This window comes from Lissotriton helveticus, chromosome 9 (genome assembly GCF_964261635.1).
Source record: "Lissotriton helveticus chromosome 9, aLisHel1.1, whole genome shotgun sequence".
In the NCBI taxonomy this organism is placed as follows: domain Eukaryota; kingdom Metazoa; phylum Chordata; class Amphibia; order Caudata; family Salamandridae; genus Lissotriton; species Lissotriton helveticus.
In genome coordinates, this window is record NC_136070.1 from 614,039,139 (window position 1) to 614,058,728 (window position 19,590).

Consider the following 19,590-nt stretch of genomic DNA (forward strand, 5'->3'; position numbering starts at 1 on the left):
TTCACTGAAAAAACCATAGGTTTCACACCAGTTATAGTTAGGTGGAAATTTTACTCGCATAAAACCATTGAAATTCCTACGTTATAGTTAGTTGGACTCACTATAACTTGCGCGTGCAATGCACTGCTGATGACGTCACATATTACATCACTCATGACATGGTCAGTGACATCACTCATGACATCACTGATGACATCTCAAATGACATCACTGATGACAACATCCTTGTGACAAAGTGGCAGACCTCCTATCAGCATAAAATAACCTTTGACACACACATTCAAAATAGAAACTAACATTTTCTTAAAAAAGGAGAAACCAATACCAATTACAACAACTTATTAGGTAATTCCAACATCTACATACACATCCACTCATTCACCAACAGTTCTATATAGTCACTCATGCATGTACTTACTCATCATATGTACTCATACACCTATACATCCTGTTACACACTAATACTCATCCATATAGTTACTCACAGACAAATTCACACATGCAAATAAACTATCAAAAAACCATTTACTTGATTATACTGCTATATACACACCACTACACATACTTCTACAGAAACGGAAACATATTTACTCTCTTAAACAATAAATTATAAAAACACATACTCACTAACCCACCCATACACACAATCATCCACCCATACAGTCTTGCACACATGCTGTCTTCAAAATACATACAAATAGTGAGTCACTCATTCATGCATCTGTGCTCTAAGTAATATCCCCCACCGAACCATACAGACACTGATACTGATACTCAAAAAAACAACTAATAACCCATATACACACTCATGTAGCTACTCACCAACCCATTCAGCCACGTATACACAAAGTGAGACACAGATACAGATATTTAAATATTTAAACATTACTCGCTAATATATGTATTCACTAAGATACATTTAATAAGTCAGTTAACCAATCAATTTTACACAAAAAAACATCCATTTAGACATTTATTTACCCATTTATTCTTCCATCAACCTTTAGATATACATATATAAAAAATATTTATTTTTCAGAAAGATACACATTCACTGGATAATGTCATCAGTGATGTCATTTGAGATGTCATCAGTGATGTCATGAGTGATGTCACTGACCATGTCATGAGTGATGTAATATGTGACGTCATCAGCAGTGCATTGCACGCGCAAGTTATAGTGAGTCCAACTAACTATAACGTGGGAATTTCAATGGTTTTATGCGAGTAAAACTTCCACCTAACTATAACTGGTGTGAAACCTATGGTTTTTTCAGTGAATTTAATAGGTTTTTTAAATGCTAATTCCTAACTATAACTGGTGTGAAACCTATGGTTTTTTCAGTAAATATATATATATATATATATATATATATATATATATATATATATATATATATATATATATATATATAAATTTCTATGGCAAAATGAAACCCCTCATTTTGTTCCTTTTCAAATTAAATGTATTAAGTGTTACCACTTTATTCCAATCAAGATGACTTCAGGTGTGCCTTACTTTTGTCATAAGTAAGACTGTTAGCGTTCTAGTTGTTCTTTAGAACACTCTGGGACATTCTGTCATTGGGCTATAGTTGGGCTACATCTGGCTGATATTTGGGCTACATTTGGGCTCTTTTGTCTCTGGTGGCCATCTTGGGAGACTGCATATCAGAATTTTTTTAATGAAATATAAGAGGATTTGAGAAGTCACTCAAAATGTGCCCTAATTTTTCTTTCTTCAGCACTAATCATAATTTCTATGGCAAAATGAACCCCCTCATTTTGTTCCTTTGCAAATTAAATGTTTTAAGTGTTAACACTTTATTCCAATCAAGATGACTTCATGTGTGCCATACTTTTGTCATAAGTAAGACTGTTAGCGCTCTAGTTGTTCTTTAGAACACTCTGGGACATTCTGTCATTGGGCTATAGTTGGGCTACATCTGGCTGATATTTGGGCTACATTTGTTTTTTTTTGTCTCTGGTGGCCATCTTTGGGCTACATTGGGCTACATTTGGGCTCTAACATATATATAGCCCAATGGAGCCCAATATATATTTTTTCAAAGTTAATTTTCGTAAAAACCACTGGAGCATATATCTTGAGACATAGCAAAGGCACATCGGGGTACCAGTCCCTACAATTTTGCCAAGTTTGGTGGAAATCCATTCAGCCGTTCGGGCTAAAAGTGAGTCCAACCGCCCTATGGAAATTAACATGGGGAAAACACGTTTTGGGACCCCCCTTTTATCTCGGCCCCCGCTTGACGGATCCCCCCGGAACTTTCAGGGAAGGAGCGGAGCGCAGCGAGGCAAGGTTAAGGAAAATTACAGGCAGATCCCTCATTCGGCGCCAAAGTTATTCCCAATAGAATGTTGCGGATTTCCTATGGAAAACGATCCTAACTATAACTACCTACTGGAGACCGCCAGTAGGTAATATATATATATATATATATATATATATATATATATATATATATATATATATATATATATATATATATGTTACACTTACCTTACCACATACTTACCTTGCATTGTAAAGGCTTGCATGGTAAAGGTATATGCATGATAAAGGAATGCGTGGTAAAGGCATTGCGTGGTAAAGGCATTGCACGGTAAAGGCATGCGTTGTAAAAGCATTGCACGGTAAAGGCATTGCATGGTAGAGGCATGCGTGGTAAAGACAATGCACAGTAAAGGCATTGCACGGTAAAGGCATGCTTGGTAAAGACATTGCACACTGTAAAGGAATGCATGGTAAAGGCATTACACGGTAAAGGCATTGCGCAGTAAAGGCATGCATGGTAAAGGCATTGCACGGTAAAGGCATTGCACGGTAAAGGCATGCATGGTAAAGGCATTGCACGGTAAAGGCATTGCACGGTAAAGGCATGCATGGTAAAGGCATGCATGGTAAAGGCATTGCACGGTAAAGGCATTGCACGGTAAAGGCATGCATGGTAAAGGCATTGCACGGTAAAGGCATTGCACGGTAAAGGCATGCATGGTAAAGGCATGCATGGTAAAGGCATTGCACGGTAAAGGCATGCGTGGTAAAGGCATGCACGGTAAAGGCATTGCACAGCAAAGGCATTGGATGGTAAAGGCATTGCACGGTAAAGGCATTGCACGGTAAAGGCATGCATGGTAAAGGCATGCATGGTAAAGGCATTGCACGGTAAAGGCATGCATGGTAAAGGCATGCATGGTAAAGGCATTGCACGGTAAAGGCATTGCACGGTAAAGGCATGCATGGTAAAGGCATGCATGGTAAAGGCATTGCACGGTAAAGGCATGCATGGTAAAGGCATGCATGGTAAAGGCATTGCACGGTAAAGGCATGCGTGGTAAAGGCATGCACGGTAAAGGCATTGCACAGCAAAGGCATTGGATGGTAAAGGCATGCATTATATGGTCATACATCCCCTCCTTGGCCACAGCCTGCATTCCTGCGCAGAAGCAATCCCTGCAGTTTCAGAGTGACACTCACAGGTGGAGGCCTTTTTCGGGTGATGTTGAGCCTGTCAATTGGTTGCAAGGTTTGTTTTTGAGCGAGAAAAGATGTAAACCCAGAACTGAAGTAAATGTGTACCTTAAAGAGTGAGCAGTAAACAAAGCAGGGTAGACGTCATTGATGATTGCTGTCAGAACAACATTTGCAAGTTTTTGAATATACGAAGTTCAGGGCTCAGACTTTTATTTTCAGGATTTCACACAACGTTTCGTAGGAGTAAACTCAGGGCTTTAAGTGGGCCGGGTCTCACCGGTGCTGAGCACCAGCAGTTTTTTAAAGGAAGCCTCGAAAAGGGTCTCTATCGTGCTCTGTTTTGTGCCCTGGCACAGGTGGTCTGTTTTTTTCTGGACTGCAGTGACAGCAGGCACATCGATGTGCGCATGCTCACACTGCTCACTAATGGAGAAGTTACATCATGACGTCATGCCAGGTGAGCGTTGTAGGGGAAGGGAAATCCTTTAAAGAGAGACATTTTCTCTCTGGATTTCCCTTCTCTTTTTGAAACTCAGGCGCAGCAACATTGTTGTGGTGTCACCAGGGATTTAACTCCTTGCATGCTGATGACGGCCCCCAGCCGTCATGCACTACGGCGCTCGTGTGCTGATGACGGCTGGGGGCCGTCATGAACCCGCCCACTTGCGATTTTGCCGCACAGGCGCAGCAACATTGTCGTGGTGTCACCAGGGCGTTAAGTGGAAGCTTTTTCAATATTATATAAACAAGCCATAGCTGCTGCTTATTTATCTTATGCAACTAACAACCACTGAAAAAGCCAACAGTCCTGACTTGTTGTAGGTATGATGTTACTTTTTGTATCATATAGCTGGATGCAGTGACAGAAACAGCAAAATATAAGTCTGCGGCACATAATGCTAAGCACAGATTTGTAGCTTACATGTTTTTAAGCCACACCCTTAATTACATTAGACACCCCCGTTTGAGAGACCCTCCAGTTTTTCAAAGCCCTAGGTAAACTGATCCAATCGCAGTTTTTTCATGCATACTACGTGGCTTTCAGGAATCTGTCACTGACTCAATTATGTAATTGCTTTCATGGAATGAGTAGAAACAAACAACAGGATAGTGGCTGCTGGAACCGCGGTGTAAAAGGTCACTGTGACTATGCATTGTTTCCAAAAATTGACTTCCATGTTCGCTTCTGACTCCACCTCTTTTCTTCTGTTACCTTTCGCCAAAATGTCCGTCTTGGGGACGGATGTTCAGTCAGCGTGAAGCAATGTGCGGGGTGTTGGGCTGTGATTCACTGGGGCTTCCTTCCTCGCCTGCTCCGGCCGTCACCCCCCTCGCGGTACTTCTGTGGATGCCACCACTGACTTCTCCTGTTTCCTCCCTGACAGGCGCGGAGCAGGAACTGCAGGAAAGATATGAACTGGCCGAGGGAAACCCGACATCTGTAAGTTACCGGCTGCATTTACAGTGTTTTGTGTCTTGTTGATATGCAGTAAGGGAAGGTATTTCTTTCTGTTCGACAGTCGGGCGGGCATTAAATTATGTCAGCTTTGGCAGCTTGTCATTGGTTCACTCCACAAGGGAAGAGGTGCTGGCATTGGGAACAGATGGGGGTGGGTTGGGAGACTCCCTGCTGCTCGACTGGGAAAGAGAAGGCACATTTATCAGATGCAGCTCTTGGATGGAACTCCAGAAGCAGGCATCTAAGTATATGGGGTGACCAAGGCACCATATTTGAGGTAGAAAGTGGCAGCCAGGTCAAGAAGGGGAATGGACATTTGAGAGGGAATAGGACTAAAACATCAGAAATGGGGGGACTAGGATATAGCATAATTGTTCCCATATTTAATCTGATTTGCAGAAAGCTAATATGCAAAAACCTTTAAAAAAAACATTTTCAGCCTGGGAAAATAGCACCTCAAAAGGAGCACCTATCACAATCATGCCCATTGAGTTTCTCATCTTCTGAAAATGATTATTGTTGTTGTACCTGAATGGACGCCAGTGCCCTTCATACCTTAGACCACATAGGGTCATCTGTGTCGCTTGACTCTAAGTGGAGAGCAAAGTGATGCCCACTTTAGGCTCCTACCAAGTGGGCACCTGTTCCAGTGAGCTGTGCATGGCCAGAGTACCTCTGAGGGACCAGTGAGTCCTGAGCACCTTTAAGAAATAGGAAGCCTCTTGGTTTCAATCGAATCTGTATCAACCAAGTTCAGTGTCTGCCACTTTCTGTGTCTAAAATAGCAAAATTTTTTTTAAACATTACTCTTAAAATGTATTATATCCTCATGTGTATGATCTAGTGGAGCTCCTTACTTTGCTACACATACTGATGTGATGTTTTGATACTGACCCTGCCTTCTGTTCCTCTGATCCTTTGCTTTTGGATAATCTATAAATGATTCTTTGTATAAAGTGTGTGGTATTTATATAGCGCAAAATCTAGCCAAGAGGCAGCAGGGCTCTGTAAAGACAAACATAAAGTTAACCAGTGCAAGGAGAGGTAGCTGGGTTGTGGACTGTTAATGCATTGTGATGAAGTGTTCTTTAAAGAGGTATGTCTTTAACTCTTTCCCAAGTCAGAGCAGCGATTGGTTGGTCCAGTTTGATACAGGGATGTTGTTTCAGATCCTGTGTGTATAAATGGAAAAGTCTGCTGCCTTGTTTTTTTCTTTTTAATGTTCTTAATCTGCAGTCTGATGGTTTCCTGGCTGCCAGAGTGCTGAGAACCACCAGGCATGGGAGCTTCTCTTGAAGATAAGTGGTGCTGCAGGTTGCTTTGTAAATGCCACAGATGGTTTTGAAAATGGTGCTGGCCAGCAGTGGGAGCCAGTGATCTTCTATCAGACTAGGAGTGAAGTGATCATATTTCTTCATGCCCTGATGAGATGCGCTGCTGTATGTTGGATACCCGTATGGGGTGGGGTGATAGTGTGGAGTCTGGGAGACCACGGAACAGGGAGTTACAACCATACAGATATTAGACTACAAAGCCTTGAACTGCGGCTCTGCAAAAACTGTCTGGAAGAACGGTTTCAATTTCTTTGGAAGCGAGCCATCTTTGTGTTTTTTTGGCAATGTGTTCCTTTCAGGCGATGTTGGCATTCAATTCATACCCATGATCTTTAATTGCTGGGCCTTATACTTAGGGACTTTGGTACAAAATTGGGACCTTAGGGTGATATGCTGTTTTTTTCAGTTGTAGCAGCTTTTATTCATGATAACCCTGAATATTAATGTATTTATGCTTTGGACTTTGCATTGTTGCTTTGTAAAGCAGTTTAGTTGTTTCATGATATACACATGCAAGAATATCCTGTTTCTCAAGATACTACATATTTTGTGTTATAAGTAATGATTTCTTTGGCTCGGTGAGTTGACCCCGATACTGTCTCCACAACAGGCCCCACCCGCTAGCCACCACGGTTGCTACTCCTCTACAACAGTCATCAAAACTTTTTTTTGTTTGCAGTTTTATATAGTGCAGACTCGACCCGAAGGTATTGGAGCCCTTTACATGAACACCAGTTACGTTACACAAGGACATTTTTGTAGGTACGAGATTAAGGGATTTGCCCAGTATCCTAGGATGTTGAGCCAATGCCGAAACTCGAACCTGGTTCCTCAGTTCCAAAGTCGGCAGCTCTGGCCGATACGCCACATTTTTTTTTTTTCCAAAAGCTTATTCAAGTTTACTCTTCCTGCTCTACAGTTCAGTTGCTCAGTCTGAGGTTGTTTTGTAAACTTATTTCTGGGCCTATGTTGTCTTGCTCATAATGGTGTTGCTGGATCAGATGTGGCAAAACCATAGGAATCCCAGAGGGCAACTGTTTGCATTATGAGTAAATCAGAGGGCTGTAGGACTTTTCACACTGTTATAGTCACCACATGCCAGTGAGTCGTATTATAAAGTCCCAAACTGGCCTTTTTTTAAATGTACGTACTCTTACCCCCACCTCCATGCACTGCATACTTTTTTCAAATGCCTATCTTCCCTGAAACTGTTTTGACTTTTCAGGAAAGTACAGTTTGACGGATGCTTGAATGGCCGGCTTCCATATTTTGGTATAACTCTTTGGTTTTACCACCACTCTTCTGATGTTCTTTATTTTTCTTAGCAGGGTTGTGCCCCCTCCCATCCACCTCATCTCTCTTCTCCATAGGGGGGCTGGGCCTGTGCTTCTTGACTCTGTTTTTCATCTCACTGTTGGCACCAGGACTGGCCTGGCCGCAGCGGGCACCGGGCGTTTCCCCGGTGGGCCGCTAGGGTGGGGGCCGGTTTTGGGCCCCTGGGGGGGCATTTTTGTTACTGGGAGTCAGCAATATCGGCCCCCTGTAACACAATCGGCCAAAACTGGCCCTCGCAAACTGCTCGGCTGCACCCCCCTCATACCCGGGAGGGGGGGGGTCCGGCTGAGCTGTTTGCCAGGGCCGGATTTGGTTCCCAGTCCGTCCGTGGTTGGCACCTGTCACGGTGTGCAATCCTGGGGTACTGGTGAGGAAAGGATCCGGCAGAGAGAAGAACGCAATAGGAAATCTGAATAACAAGTCAGGCGTCCTGTCTATTCTTAAAATTTGAGGAACGGACATTGTGGTACTAAGTTCCTCAGTAGGTGAAACGGAGTTTCAAAATTACCTATCTGGGGAAAGAACACTCCTGTTGTCCCCGCTTGCTTTGACTAAAGGAAAAATACGAAAAGGCAGATATCTGTGAAGTATAAATGTAATATTTTATCTGAGTGGACGTATAATATTTTGAAGTTTTTTTTAAAGTGTGTGTGGCAGTGGCAACTCCTCCGCTAAGGCGGAGGAGCGTTGCCCCACTGCGCAAAAAGGAAAAATAAAATGACAATCACACATGCATGCAGTCAGTGGCTTGTGTGCAGTGTGGGGCGGGGATGGCCAGAGCAGGGGAGGAGTGACTTGCACTCCCAAAGTGCGCATGAACTGTTTGGCCGGCCCTCGTGGGGCAACCAAACAGTTCATGCGCACTTTGCGTGTTCCCCACCAGACAGCATACCACAGCCTGGTGAGGAACATGCACCGGATGCCTGTTCCCGTCAATCACAATGCTACTTGCAGCATTGTGATTGGCTCAGGGAGCCTGTGTGCCTGGTGCTTCCTGCTGCAGGCTGGACTGGAGAAAGGAAGAAGGAAGAGGACGCTGGGGAGGAGGCGGCGGCCAGCCGATCCAAGGATAAGTGTTTTGTTTGTTAATTAACACCCCTACCCCTGCCCTACCAAATCCGTCCGGTAGCAGCCGCCACTGATATGTGTAGGTATCACATTATGATGTAACAGTGAAGTGGATAGGGTGGTGATTTGGTCGGGCATATTGTTCTATAGTGTTAAGACCGGATCCTGTTGACATTGCCATAAAGGAATCAAAGGGTTCTCAAAAATGCTGTTGCTAAGTGGGGAATAATTATCCTCTGCATGCAGTGACTTTGGAAAAACAACAAAGTGACATCTAGCCTTCCACTATTATGATGGTGAAGTTGCGTGCTGTCCACGGGTGGAACATGACCCCATAGCAACGAGACATTAGATTGCCAGTTGGCAGGGAGAGATAAGAAAGGAGACTTTGGAAGTCATTGAGATGCTGGTGGCCAGCTCTCCAGCCTGCCAGATCAGTATGTGCCCTGGGTTCCACTCCCCTTAATGTTATGTTATGTTATGTTAAGCAGTTTTAAAAAGCTTGATTACACAGGGGTGTCTTGGCGCTAGCAGAAAGAACACAACTTGATGCCTTTGGGTAACTGTTGCGCTTTATAAATTTAAATCAAATCAAATCAAAACTGAATGAACCCTACTTTAAATTTAGTTATTAAAAATCCAGGATTTTACTTGCTTTCTAAAAGCAAGCAGTGTAATGAGAACCGCCCAACATTTTTGCGATCCACGCCTGCCTTGGATCACACTGCCTACACTACTCCAGTCAATATGTTTGGATGCTTTCTATGACAAGCAGAATACTGAGCAAGTGCCAGGTGTTTTTGGTCCCATGTGGCATTTGTTTTTGTTGCACCAAAATAAAAGTTTTTGAATTGATAAAAGTAATTGCTACGACGCATAGGGAGTTTTCTACCTGTCCTTCTAAGCCATTCTTAGCACAGTAAGGAAATCCAGTGATAGTTGTCAGACCCTAAATAATGCAGCGACTGAAACAGTAAAAAGCAACCAGGTCAAGGGTTTCCACCAGAAGACAGAGCTGAGGCTGAGCCAGTGGCGTGGCGTAGGGTGGGGTCAAAGGGGCGGTTGCCCCGGACGCAGACCTTTTAGGGGCATTCTTAGGGGTGCAAAATTTTAAAAGAAAAGTGGAAGATTACTTGCTTGACCTGGGCACTGGCAGACCACGCTATGGCGCTGGGCTCAGCCAACATAAATCCTGTGGTTCACCCGCATCTAAATGGAGAGGGATCGCAAGCATTATTTGGCATTTCTTCTCCCCCGCCTATTAAAAAGTATGAACATGATTAGGTTCCATGTTGTGCTTCATAAGGGCAGTAAAATCTGCTTGAATGTCACTAATCCTTTATGGGTTCTGGAGTAGTGTGCTACTTCCCAGAAAAAGCTCTTCAACACCCCATTGGGGTAGTAAGCACTAGATAAATTCAAACCTTATTCTCTCTTCTATTTCTCCGCTATCCTTCTGAATCCAAATAACTGACTAACATATCCACCACTTAAATTACTTTCATATTTCACTATACTAATGCACCACTAATTCTTTAAGGGTTCTGGAGTAGCATGCTACTCGCCAAAAAGCGCTTCGACGCCACATCAGGGGTAGTAAGCTCTATATAAATGCAATTATACAATACAATCTCAGGGTTTGTAAATAGATGAAATAACATACACCCCTCACAGCCTAGGTGACTGAAATGGTTAGGAACCTTATCCCTTTTATGCTACTGGCAATCCCCAATTGGAGAACACTCTGCTGATCAATCCAACTGATACCTGGTCTTGGGCAGCCCACTGATCAAGGCTTCAGAATTGGCCATAGGGCAATATGCTAGAGCTCTGTAAGCCACATTGATGAGAAAATTATTTTATGTCCCTCTGCTCCACCAATCGTGCACATCCACGCAATTTATTAATACTCTGGTTTCTTTCCACGTAGTTACACCACACTCCCAAAAATTAATTTGTTTTACAATGGAAACAGCGCGGAGATAGTTAGTGAAAAGTTTGAAAATAAAATTTCCAAAGAACAATGTTTCAAAAAAGCTTGCGTTCCAATTTTAAAGCTATTGTTCTTTATTTATGTATTTACTTGTCTATTTATTTGCTTATTTATTTATCATTTATTTATTCATTTCCTTTACTTATTCATTTAATATTTATTTACATTTTAAATGGCGCGACTGTACCAAGCAGTAATTTAGCGTATTTTTAATTTTTAGTAATAAGTGCAATCATAGAGAAAATATTCATAATCCCACTGAAGGTGTAGTGGAAAGCAGCAGTTAGGGAGGGTGGCGTATAAGTGAAAAGGAACAACATGAAAAACCATCTATTGCAGAGGGTGCCTGATAGCAGTATCAAATCATCTGTAAAATGGAGAATCTATTTTTCCACGAGACACCTGTCTAGAGAACTAGAAAGTAGATTTATAACTTTTGGCGCATATCTGCAAATTAGCAGCGATGCACCAGAACAGATGTGTCACGCAATCTCCCCCTTCCGCCACCACGGATGCGTTGCATTTACAATACGGTACAAAAGGGGGTGGTGATGGACGGAGCATCTGAACCAATCAAACACTCACACCCAGTCAAAAGATCTGGGTTTAATTCATCACCGTTCTTTAGCCCACTCTGCCAACCCAGTTCAGACATGGCCATATGCAAATCAGTCTGACCCAGTGCCTCATGGGAACAGTCCAGCCCGAACTGCCAAGCCATGCCTTCCCTGGACCGGAAACAAGCTTCCGAGGACCGGTTTCTGGCATTGCAGCCGTCTTCAGCCCGGCTTGCTTGAATCCAGTGGCAAAGGGAGCAAGGGACTCACGTCTGAGCATACCCTGCCACACTTATGGCGGCCAAAAGCGGTACAAAAGGGGGTGGTGATGGACGGAGCATCTGAACCAATCAAACACTCACACCCAGTCAAAAGATCTGGGTTTAATTCATCACCGTTCTTTAGCCCACTCTGCCACCCCAGTTCAGACGTGGCACATTTTTCTATAACACATCCAGGTTCCAGTTTTAGAGCACCAGAGTTTGTGGTTCCAAAGAGTCTGTTCTGTGGTACTGGCCTTCAGGGCAATCTGGCAGTGGCAGAAGGGCTATTCTGAGAGGCACTGTGTGGTCCATTGTTTTGGCAGTTTGCTCACCTCTTTTATGGGTCTGGCAGGCTAGTTTTTAGTGTTGTTGTCCCTGATATTACCACAAATATTGTGTGCAGCAAACTCTAATTCATGCGGTCTCTCATACCTTGCAAAACACATACAGTGTGTCTTTACAAATTCAAAGCTAGGCTGCTTTGCAAAGGTGGGCCACTTTTTTTGCTATCTGTTTCACTATTAGGGCAACTTTTCTTTTGCTGCTAGTACGTATCCCCTGTCCCAATCTGATCTTAATTTCTGTTCATAAACACTTGGGGCCATATTTATGACATTAGTGGAGCAGAGCAGCGCAGGAAGTCAACTCGCTTTGCTGCCCCATAGGGAAAGGGCAGGAGTGTGTCATATTTATCCACTACGACGCATTCCTGTCCTTTCCCCTGGTGCTGGCGCCATTTTGGCAGCCTAGCACCAATGCAGGCCCCATTGCACCATGTCGCAAGGGAGCCTGTGTTGTAGTCAGGATTGTTTTTGTGCAGGAAGGTCCCCTTCCAGCACAAAAACAATCCTGAAAGGCTTTTTCCTGTTTCGATGTGTGCCGCATCGATACACCTCACCTGGGGAGACATATATTTTTGGCGCATTCCCAGGTTTACAGTCACGTGGGAAGACCCACAGCAACCCCCATGGAATGCCTCCCTAGCGCAAAAAAGGCGACACAGCAATTTACACTGCGTTGCCTTACTCCAGGATTTTGAAGCCATTCAAAGCCATGCACAGTGGGTTTGCGTGGCTCCATAAATTTGACTTAGAGGTTTGCGTTGCACTTGTACCATGTTGTGTGGTGCAAGCATGGCGCAACTCTCTCATAAATATGCCCCTTGGTGTTATGTACAGTGTTATGTCATAGTACTGGCAAGTAACTTGAGGTTCGAGGCATGAGTGGCTGTAGATACACATGCTTTGCGTACTCCTGCCATGTAGCGCTGGGTCCGGATATGTGTAAGTTGTTTACTTCGATGAAGTCTTTCGAGTCACAAAGTAAAGTGACTCCTCCTCTTAGTAATTGAGCGCATGGGCTTTGACTCCATTGTTAGATTGTTTTCTTTCCGCCGCTAGGTTCATACTTGTATTACTGCGCTCCGGTTCAAGACCATTTTGGACTCCTTTCAGTTCGTAATGCACCCTTACTCTCGTCGGTATTGTTATCTTATGCGCTTCTAACTTTGCATTTCGAAATCAAGAAAACTATTGATCGTCGGATTGATGCATATTATTAGCAGCCTTCGGGCCTTGCGCTTTCAGGCCTATCTTCCATCCCTTCAGCTTCGCCTTAAATTGCCCTGCTGATGAAAGGACACCTTACCGCTTCTGTCCCAGGTGCCACGTGAAGTACCAGCGAACCGTCCTTCATCAGGTCTGCAACCTAAGCTTGTCTCACAACCAGAAAGAAGAAGACTGCGAGGCCTGCTGATCATTTCGATCCAAAAAAACGTTACTTTTCTGCAGGGTACATTGCAGGAAGATGCAGCAGAAAAAGTTTGACGATACGCCCAACATTTTCAGACAACAAGATATCTAAGAGGAGGAGGAGGAACTCCATGAGGCCTTTGTGGCCGAGAAAGAGGCTTTTTCCAATGATGATTCTGACTCCGACCTAGTAGTCGATCTCCAGATGCAGGGCTTTACACTGTACTGTGAGTACTGACGTTCGCGTGAAAAAAAACATTTGTCTCTGACTGAACATAAGACTCACAGGCCACCAATGCCAGCAGGCCCTGGTCGGCCACAAAAACACTGAGTTGGATGCCCCGCCTTCGGGCTTTCCACCAAAATTCCATTCACAGCTCACTACTTTGGTACCGAGCCAATCATCTTCATCCTCCGCACTGACCACTTGAACACTGAAATAGAAATCCAGCCCAGTTCCGAAGATTATCGAATCGGCACTAAATCCATATACAGCCTCACACTAGGCGTATTTTGTCCAAAATGGTTCCTGCTCCATCAAAACGCCAAAAAAACGCCAACTTTCCTTCCAAGAGGCCATTGATCTACTGGTGTCATCTAAAAAGAAGAGGACTATCAAGGCCACCATTCTCTTGCACCCTCCTACACCATCCTCTCCACCTCGACCACCATTTATCCCTCCACCACCTTCACCCTCTCCCCTTCATTCAACAGGTGATCCATTAGATATTACACCTCAAGGGTCATCACATTCATTTCCAGGTGGGCATGGCACAGGGGATGACACTTTTCATCATCACAACCCTCGGTCCTTGGTTGGTCTTTGATATTGACCCTCCTGGTGACACTGATCCTGACCTGTACCCTGCAAGGCCATCTCCTACTGATGACACCACCTCTTATCAGGAGCTTATTAGCAGGAATGCAACCTACCATCAGGTGCCATTACATAAGGAGCCTATAGAAGAGGATTTCCTTTTTGAAACCCTTTCCATAATACATTGGGTAACGCAATATCTCACTATGCTCACAGGTATGCTCTTGCATACAGATATTTTTGAAGATCCAATGCAAACCCTTATTATCAATCCCAGGGTGGATAAAAAATACAAAGCCTCACCATCTGGCCCTATTTATATCAGGAGAAAATTCCACCTGACTCTCTTGTTATCTCCTATTCACATAAAAGGACTAATTCCCAAACTGCCAGTGAAGCTCCATCTCCTGATAAGGAGAAGAAGCTTATTGATGCCTCTGGCAAAAGCGTAGCTTTGCAGTCTGCCAATCACTGGCATATTGCTAACACCATGGGTTTATTGGCCAGATATGATTGCGCCCACTAGGACGAAATGGAAGAGCCCCTTCAGCACCTCCCAGAGGAGCATAAAAATAGAGGGCACGAGCTTGTAGTTGAAAGTAAAATTATTTCTCATACCTCCATTAGGTATACCCTTGACTCTGCAGACACTGCTGCAAGGGGCAGTAATACCAGCGTTTTGTTGCATCACCATGCCTGGCTGCGTATATCTGGTTTTAAGGCAGAGGCTCAATAAAACTTATTAAATGCCCCTTTTGATAAGGAACACCTTTTTGTCCCACATGTTGACCAGTGTCTTGAAAATATGAAGAAAGACATAGAGGTTGTAAAATCCATGGGTGCATTACAAACCCCAAGTCCTCGTGGCTCTTTTCGCTGCACCTCCTATAGGCCCGGCGCAAAGACAGTATCCTCAGATGCCTCTTCATACCACAGAGGTCAGAGTCCTCAATCCTCTCCCAGAGGCTATTATAGGGGCACATACAGAGGCAACAATTCAAGAGGTAGAGACTAAGGTTTTTCCCCACATGGTGCTGCACCCACCACAAAACAGTGATTCTCTTCTCCTTCCCCCCCATTATTCCACACCTGTCAGTGGCAGTTTTCAGGAGTTTCTGCCCACTTGGTGATCCATAACATTGGATCAGTGGGTGTTGGACATTATCCAACATGGTTATTGTCTGAAGATCATCACCTCATCTCCAAACATTCCACCTTGCACTCGCAGGCTCTCTCTGGAACACCAAACATTACTCAAACAGCAGGTTTAAGCTCTGCCTGTCAAAGGTGCTATAGAACGGGTTCCTCTACAACATCATGGGTCAGGAATATACTTTCAATACTTCCTAATCCTCAAAAGGGATGGATCTTTACGGACAATATTAGATCTATGGCCTTAAATCATTACATTCTCTTATAGCATTTCCACATGGTCACTCTTCAAGATGTGATCCCACTTCAGCAGCTAGGTGACTTTCTCTTAGCCATAGACTTAAAGGACACCAATTTTCACATCCCAACACATCCAGCACATCTTAAATTCCTCATATTTCGGATAGCAGGCAAACATTTACATAGACAAAACATCCATGTCTTCCCATATCTCGACAACTGGCTTACTAAAGCTCGTACTCTTCCACTGTGTCAACAACACACTCAAAATACCATAAACATGCTCCATCAGCTAGCTTTCACCATCAGTTTCCAAAAATCTGATCTTCAACCTTCACAGATTTAGCCGTATCTAGGGCCTATCCTAAACACACAACTCGGATTAGCCTATCCCACTACATCCAGGATCTAAAATTTCCAAACACTAATACCACAGTTCCAATCCAATCAACAATTGACAGTGTGAATTGTCATGGCCTATTAGAAATGATGGCAACATGCATCGCAATAGTCCTACTTGCACATTTACACATGCGTCCGCTGCAGGAATGTTTATCACAACAATGGTTTCAGTCACAGGGTCAGTTAGAGGATCTAATGTTGATAGACAGCTTCACTCACCATTCACTGCAGTGGTGGAACACAAACAACCTGTTATAAGGACGGCATTTCCTCGACCCTGTTCCCCACATAATTTTGATGATGCATTACTGACAGCCTGGGGTGCTCACCTAGATGATCTCAAAGTCCAGGGTCTCTAGGAGACCAAACACCAGAGTCTCCACATCATCCACCTAGAGATTCAAGCTGTTCACCTCGGATTGAAAACCTTCCTACCTCACCTAATAGGCAAAGTTGTCTTAGTCTGGACGGACAATATGACAACAATGTACAATGTACAAAAACCAGGGGGGGTGGGGACACTCTTTATAGTTTTCATGCCTATCTCATACCATTTGGTATTGGGCTCTATATCACAACATTAATCTCCTAGCAGAACATTTCCCAGGAATGGACAAGGATTTTGCTGACCTCCTCAGCAGGATGCAGCAACAAAGCCACGAGTGGGAACTCCCCTCCACAGTCCTCCATCTTTGCTTCCACACGTGGGAATTTCCACAGATAGATCTGTCTGCAACCACAGACAACACAAAATGCCTCTATCCAAGGACAATGCTTTATGGATGAATTGGTCAGGGATATTGCCCTATGCTTTTCCACCTCTCTTTCTTCTGTTTCTGGTTCAGAAGCTCAGGCAAACATCCCTCACATCCATACTCATAGCTCCCACATGGGTCCAACAACCATGGTTCACAACACTACACTACTACTTCACAATCCAGACTTTCTCAATTAGAACCATGGAGATATCAGGCACCCAAATCCCATGGAACTCAACCTAGTGATTTGGTACCTGAGGTCATAGAATTAAGTTATCACAATTTCTCTCCAAAATGTATGACCGTTTTAAAAGAAACTTGTAAACCTACTACTAGAGCATGCTATGCAGCCAAAAGGAAAATACTGGTCTAATATTGTCACAATAACAGTATCAATCCATTTAATGCTACTGTACAAAACATTGTCTGTTACCTTCTACATTTACAACTCTCTGGCCTTGCGTTCACTTCCATAAGATTACATCTTGCTGCAGTGGCCGCCTGTCTACAAAATAGGCAACACTTATCTTTGTTTAAAGTACCAGTCATCATAGCTTTTATGGAAGGCTTTAAGAGAGTAATTCCACCTCGAGTTCCACCTTCACCTACATGGAATCTTAATATCATTCTCACAAGACTTATGGGTCCACCATTTGAGCCAATTCATAATTGTGCCCTCTAATTTCTATCTTGGAAGGTCTCTTTTTTAATTGCCATCAATTCACTTCGACGTGGGGGTGAGCTCCAGGCTCTAACCCTTCTTCCAACTACACAGAGATACTTATCCTGTAAGCATCTTTTCTTGGCATTTGGGGCCATATGTATCATCAACCTGATTTGCGATTCTCAAATAGCGATTTTTAAGAAATGGCTAGTTGAAAATCGCAAATAGGTATGTATGTACAAAATCGCATTTTTTTTGCGATTTGTTAAAATTTCTTAATTGCGATTAGCAAATTGCGAATCGCAATTAAGGAATACTTTCCCATTCATTTCTATGGGCCAGGAGGCCCATAGGAATGAATGGGAAGTTATTCTCAATTTGCGATTTGCGATTCCTTAAGGACATTTTGCAAATTGTTTATGCTTCATACATTGCATTTAAGGAATCACAAAATTTGCGATTCCTTAAATGCAATTGCAAAATAAGGAATCACAAATTTTGCGATTCCTTGTTTTGCACCAGATTTTGCTTTATACATACCATTTAGCAAATTCGCATTCGCAAAGGCCGAAATTCTGCGAAGTTCGGCCTTTGCGACTGCGAATTTGCTTGATACATATGGCCCTTAGTGCTGTATACTCATATGCGTCCACCCTCTTCCCGGGACACCTGTGGCAGTTGCAGTTCCTATTTTACTTTTGCAACGCATGGACATCTCTTTACTGGCACTTTCCTATACTCCATTCACACCCATCTGAGGGAAAACAATCTAACAATGGAGTCAATGCCCATGCAAACTATTGCCAAGAAGAGGCGTTTCTTTACCTTGTGACTCGAAATACTTTGTCGAAGACAAACAACTTGCACACATCCGGACCCAACACTAGATAGCAGGAGTATGCAAAGCATGTATATCTACAGCACTACATGCCAAGAACAGATACTTACAGGGTAAGTAAAATAATCCTTTCTTTGTGTCATTTCTGCATGTTTATTCTTCCTGCAGTGTCCCATGATCACAGGAATTTGTTTTCATATTTGCTCGCGCTAACTGCGGCCATATCTATTCCCATTTAATTGTACAATATAACTATTGCTTCTGATATGCAGGGTCAGGCTAGGACAGAAAATAACAGCGGCCCCCGATAGTGAATTAGATAGCTAAAAAAGTTGCCCAGGTTTGCAAATTCAAGCAGTTTTGAGCTTTCAAAGATGCGCTGTATAAGTGTTTTGCAAGGTATAGAAGACTGCATGAATTTTAGATTGTTGCAGGCCATGCTTGTTTTAATATCAGGGCAATCAACATAAAAATCAGCCCAACAAACCATAGACCAGGCCTACAAAAAGCCTTCAAACTGGCCCGCTCACTGACCTGTCAAACCAGCGGTCGAGCACTGTCTGATTTTCCTGTAGGCCAGTGCAAGCCCCGAACGTGGAACTTTGTAAGGGAAGGAAGGTTCCAAGGTTAGGAAGCTATTCTTGATGAGACCTTGATCAGTGGAGCTCACTATGAGAGTTCTCAATGAAGAACTTACCTAATTTACCTCTCGGTGGCCAGAAGCTCATTTTATCAGTGGTGACGAGTTGTGGACAAGCTTGTGACCTCCAAGCATTGTGGAGGAAGATTGCAGCGTAAGTTCTCATAGGAATCCAGTTATGGTGAAGTTTGCTGCCACCACTGCTGATGAGTGAAGCACCATAATAGGACACAAACTGAATCGTCAGACTTTGTTCACTGTCACAGCAGACTTAATTTCAAATCATTGCTTTTATCGGTGAAGAGATCATAGCTTTACAAGCCACCATGCAAATAAGCATGCTAGGCAGTCCGCCATTGATGTTCTGCACATACATCTGTATCCATACCTGGCTTACAAGACATTTTTCTGTGTATTGAGATGTACGGCACCATCTTGTGTCCCCAGTAACATTTAACCCGTAATGTCTGCCGTGGTGCGGGCGTTCTACAGAGTGGGTGGGGCTGAGTCGGCCAACGGTCGTGCGCAGCACCCGAAAGGTAGTGCTCGCGTCGGCCATTGTCTGATGCGAGCACCGAACGGGTTAAACTGCAGTACTATGCTTAACACCCTTGGGTATCGGAATGGGCAACAATGAGAATGATAGAATTGAACAGCACACAACCTTTATTGGTGAGGATCAAATACCACAAACATCAGGTAACAGTGGCAGTTGATTTATGAACATTGCACTCCAAATAACTATTGTATTCGCATGTAGGAAGGTAACACACCAAGAAATGTATGGAACTTTGGAACAAGAACCAGTTTTACCTGCAGCAAT

The 19,590-nt window shown here is 43.5% G+C and overlaps 1 protein-coding gene across 1 annotated transcript in view; it reads left to right on the forward strand.

Annotated features, from left to right (window-relative positions):
- PRX (periaxin) overlaps nucleotides 1-19,590 on the forward strand; it is a 280,710-nt gene that overhangs the window by 154,137 nt on the left and 106,983 nt on the right. Inside the window, exon 2 of the mRNA XM_078660654.1 lies at nucleotides 4,882-4,937. The gene's annotated coding sequence lies outside the window, so the exon portion shown is untranslated. The remainder of the gene's footprint in view (nucleotides 1-4,881; nucleotides 4,938-19,590) is intronic.